Here is a 5,673-nt window from a genome sequence, read left to right as displayed (position 1 = left end):
ACTCTTATCACTAAACCCTAATTGCAAGGTTTTCATTAAATCTTAAAATCTAACAATGCAAGGTAGTCATTAAACCTTACATCGAAGTGCAAACTTACAATTAAAGCTTAGCTTATGAGTACAAGTCTACCTTTGAAGCCTAACTTTATGATGCATAGCTACCATTAATACTTAACCCTAATTCCAAGGTTACCATTAAAGCTTAAATCTAAAGCGATGCACATAAACCTTCCTAGTATTAAAACACATGGATTAATAATCTTACTAGAAATGAAGATTACCTCCTCTAAGCAAGAGGGAATTGGGGTTGAATTCCTTCTTGAAGAGATGTGAGGCTCAAGGAGGAAGGAAAGGGATTTAGGATGAAGAGGAAGGAGAGAGGAGTTCTTCACAAAACCCTCAAGAGTTTGTACTTCAAGAGAGGAAGAGAGTTGAGGGTTTGGCCTTCAAGAGAGGGAGAGTGCAAGAGCAAGGTTTAATGGAAACCTTGAGTTACTTAAGCATAGTCTTGAGCATGGCAAGTATGCAAGTAACTTAGCATTATGTGTGTAAAAATACAAAGGAGAGGGGGTGTTTATATAGGAAATGGTGGGTGGAATTCTCTTCTCAATTCCTATTGGACCCCAATTTCTCTTCTCAATTCCTATTAGACTCCAATTCTCTTATTAATTCCTATTGGACCCCAAATTCTCTTCTCAAATGCTATTGGACCCCAATTCTCTTCTTAATTCCTATTGGAGCCCAATTTTCTGCTTAGTTCTTATCCCTTAACTTTATCTTTCAATTAAGTTAGTCCCTTTTTCTCCTAATTCTCGATCTAGATCAGTTCCCATGCGGATTTTTGACGAAGAAGTATAAAAATAATCTTAATCTTTTTGGAAAAATATAGGGACGACGTAATTTCTTATCCAAAATATCCTTGTCTTTTCATTATGGAGTAAAGTCTCTTTGTCTGCATGACTTCTTTGTCAGTCTTGCCTTTTCTAAATTATTTTCTAGGCTGAAAAAAGTTCCGAATGGCTCTAGGGTTTAGGGAGGGACCTTACAAACTCCCCAACAAAAAGAAAGAGCTGTGCTTAACTCGAGACATGCTTTAGAGAGTCAGACTCGATCTTCGGTCAACTTATGATTGAAGATGGTCAGTAACTTTAGGGTATTTAGATTAAAGGACACATAACTTCTGGTATGACATTAAATAATACCCTTCTCTTGTATTTTTAGCGGTGACTCAAAAGTCTTAATCATAAAGAAGTCTTAATTACTCGGAGTTACTTTAATTACTGAGTATGATCTTACTCAACAAGGTATTTTTCCTTTGGTGTGACCGGATTGTGTTTCTCTTGTTAGGTCTGAAAAATATTTCTTCACTTAGCTCTCTATCTAGCCTTAATACGCTTTGTAAAAATCTTACCATTCTTACCTAAACTTTAACTTTTTCCGTTTTGAGCGTTGACTCATTTCACTATTAATATCATCCAACTGGTACTATGTTCTTGACAGTTAAAGGATTTCATAATGATCTTTCAATTAATCTTGCAATATTTCCTCCCTTGTGTACCCAATTTATTTTCTCCATTCTTATTTCTCTTTTGTCTATAGGTTACTGTCTCATCTTTCACTTGGTAATCAGATATTTCACGTATCATGACAACTAGACTTGTAAAACACCATAGATGATTTGAATCTCAAAAGAATTGACTCACTAGAGATGCTTGAATTCCATAAATATGATGACTGATTACATTCGCATAAAAATTACATCAAAAGTGTCATCGATATCTTGAAGAATAATTTTAAGTTGTTCCGAAGGAAACCAACCAAAAATATGATCAAGGGGTTGGATAAAAAGGAGATATTGATTTGATTCCAAAAGGTCCACAATATCTAAATGAAAGCTTACGGAATTTTCCTAGCTTTAAGGAGCTGTGTTTGGGTTTAAATTTGAGGAAAACTTTTCGTCTTTGCTAAAGCTTTTAGCAGATGCGGTGAAGATCAGCATAGCTCTTCTGCATATCACTAGCTCTCTTCAGGTTGTCTCTAATGACTAGAAGTTGATGATCTATCTCTTCTAGGGTAGACTTAGCGGCAGGAACATGAAGAGCTGGGTCAGCTAATCGAAGAGGGACTAAACATTCCTGACCATACAAGGCTTTAAAGGGTGACATTCCGAGGCTGCGATGGTGAGAAGAGTTATAAGAAACTCAACTAGGGGAAGAAACTTGATCCATTTCTGGGGCTATTGGTTGCAGTATGCTCGAAGAATATCTTCAATGACTTGACTCACTCGCTCAGTTTGACCATCAGTCTCTGGATGATATACTGAGCTGAGATTCAGTTGGCTACCTAGAGAATAAAACATGGCTTGCCAAAACTTAGAAGTAAATTTGGCATCCCGATCACTGATGATTCTTAGAGGGATTCCATGTAATCTTACTACCTCTTTGACAAATACTTGGGCTATGTTGATGACGGTGGCTGTCTGCTTGGCTGGAATTAGATGAGCCACCTTAATGAGCTTATCTACTATGAAAAAAATAGAATCATAGTTTCCAGTTGTCTTTGGAAGGCCAGTGACAAAGTCCATACTCAGACATTCCCACTTCATCTGAGGAATATCTAGGGGCTGAAGCTTTCTAGGTAGTAAAGAAAAACCATATGCTAAGGTGTAGTCAATTAAGTGTTCCCTCGGGTTCTGAGCTTGAATCTCTTGAAGAAGAGGTCTAAAATAGGGGTCTACCTGAATTTCTTGTTGAACTGTCTTGGGTAAAGAAGAGCTAAGGAGTGAAATTAGTCATGGTTGATGAGAACAGGACTGCTGGTCAAGAGATCTTTGAGTCTATTGAAGGCAGCATCTCTCCCCAAGAAAAAAGAAAGACCTGTCCTCAACTCAAATAATATACATACTTGATGAAGCTTCTTGGGTACGTCTCGCGACTTAACTTCTTGTTAACGCTTTCAACTTGACTTCTCTCTTACACTTCTTCATCCCCCAAAAATATGCTAATATAATATTGGAGTCATGGAAAATATTTCTTAATAATCTATCTTTTTGAATAGGTCATCGTGTTTGTGGCTTCTTCGATATGCTACTTCTTCTTTATAAGCTACTGGCAATCCCTTCTTTATCTGCACTTGTTATCCTCTTATTTTTGCGATCTTCACTCTCTTCTAACTTAGTCATTTTCTTATCTGATGGCGTCTTGGCAAGAAGATTTGGTTCTTTCTGTATGCATCTCTCACTTGCAGAGTGCAGATGAGGCAGTTAAAAGACAGTTCTTAGAGCGATACAAAGATCTCCAGTTTCCTCGGTCAAATTCTTGTGTCGGCTAGATGATATGGAAGACATGGCGACATCTCACAAGAGTGACTCTCTGGGGTAGAGACCATTTTCGCAACAATATCCGACTTGCTATGGTTACAGAGGCTATGGACTTGGTCCCCGATACTACTGTGTCAAAAGGACACTAGATCCTGGGTTCTCCGCAAAATCGTTCTTCCTTGTGCAGTTTATCCCCCATTCCAAGATTTGCCTCGATACCATCTGGAGTCTTCCTCTTAGAGGTCCTTTTCTTTTCTCAGATCATACCCGAAAAATTGCTCAAGCTGCTTCTCATAGAACCATTCTAGAGGGTGAGCGTCCTAACATGTGCGGCGCTTGTGATACTTGGTTATGTGAACATATATTAGAGGATGTTCATAAGTTGTAAACTTTCTTGCCTCTCCGTAATTACTTTGGGCCTCCCTTGTAATCCTTTTTGGCTTTAATTGAAGAAATAACCCTTTTCGAAAAAAATTGGGTATTGTCAGTATTTCCTTTCCTTCAAATGTCAGTCTCTCTTCTTCAATGGTGAATGAGTTTTTAATGACTTCTCTTTACTGTGTACTTTTAATTTCTGCAATTGGTCTTTTGTCTACAATAGTCTTGAGTAAAGACTCCCACTTTAAAGTTCTTGGCTAACTCATAAGTTTGCTTTCTTATTCTTCTCAAGTCTTTGAATGATCCACAGAATTTGTCTGATTATCTCTTGCACTTTCCCATCTTTACGGGGTTTCTTTTGGTCAGACTTAAAAAAAACACTTGGTCATCACTTGTCCTGTTAAGATTCTTTCTTATGACTTGCAATTTGGCAATCCAATTCTTCACTTGATCAAAAAAATCCTTATGTCTGAAGATTATCTTGGTAAGATTTACAATAATCTTGAATTCTCATGAAGTCCTAACAATAGAAAACTTGGAAAATCCGTAACTCTTGTGCTAAAAAAGACTTCTTCAATTCAATGGGATAAGTACTCAATTTTTCATTATATTGATGTAAACAAAAATGCCATCCTTGCCATTCCATGTAATCTTCCAACCCTGATAAATTCCAACCTTCATAAATCTCTCATTATGAGCTTATCCCCAAAATGTTCCAGCATAACGAGCCTTCGCTCTAGCGTCGCAGTTGTCATCCTCTCGTACATAATCCGCTAAATTTCTTTTTGGCAAATCCCAAGCCATCTTGAAAATTTTTAAATAATTTATTGGAACATAAAGACTTCATTTTGTAATATAATTGAAATTTGGGTGCTAGATTGAGTTGTTTTTCTCTCATAAATTAATCGTAAATCCAAAATTCTAAATTCCAAGGTCCAAGATTCAGAATTAGGCTCTGATACCACTTGTGAGGACCATACCCAGACTCGACCGTACTCACCTCCCTCAGTTCTCCATACCGTAGTCACCTCCCTCAGTCCTCCAGACCGTTCTAGGGAATGACGTAGATCTATCTGCAGGTATCCCTCCCACTTGGGATCGACACTCAGACATGACTCCGACCTATCTCGAACGCCAACCCAATGTGAGGGCCATACCGAGAGTCAACACTACTCAGCTCCCTCAATTCTCCAGACCATTCCAGGAAATGACGTAGATCTATCTGCTGCAGGTATCCCTCCCACTTGGGATCGACACTCAGACAAGACTCCGGCCTATCTCGAATACCAACCGAAGGGGGTACATCCCTTCATTCAATGATTCTATCCGATTCTCATAATCAATCTGTCCTTGACAATTTTTCGCACCCAAAATCGTGGTCCTTAGTCTTGATTCTCTTGATCTTTAACTTGAGGATCTACTCTTGCTTTCCCTTGGTTCATGGCGATAACCCCTTTTTCCTTACAAGCAGGCACGGCAATTATCACTTTCCCATAAGAATAGGGATCTTGCAATCCTACGTGGTCTCGCTCGTCCCCAATTACCCATTTTTATCCCACGTAGTCCTAGCGTTTAACATAAAATTTTTAAATCAGCAACCGACCATCTCACCCTCCGGATCCGCCCACCCACCGAACCATTTCATGAAAATCCCTTCCCGAGGTAGTACTTAACTACTACAAAATCAGGAAGCCAATAGTCTATCAGACATCATCAAACAACAAGCAGCATGCAATCTGTTGCATACCCTCGTTCAGGGAAATTCATCTGGTTGTTCCCACCAGATCTTTATTTAGAAACTTTTAATTCATTTTCTTTTCTTTATCTGCTATAATTAGCTTGTAACTAGTTTCCTAACTAATCATGCAACACATTTAGTTTGAATCAATTCATCTTGCCTCCCCATTCAGGTCAAGATAATCGGTTACAAGCCATCAAAATGGAAACACCTTCACAATATTTTCCAGAATTAAGTG

Source organism: Adiantum capillus-veneris, chromosome 26 (genome assembly GCF_014529385.1).
Source record: "Adiantum capillus-veneris isolate H3 chromosome 26, ASM1452938v2, whole genome shotgun sequence".
Lineage (NCBI taxonomy): Eukaryota > Viridiplantae > Streptophyta > Polypodiopsida > Polypodiales > Pteridaceae > Adiantum > Adiantum capillus-veneris.
Note: the sequence above shows the minus strand (reverse complement) of the source record.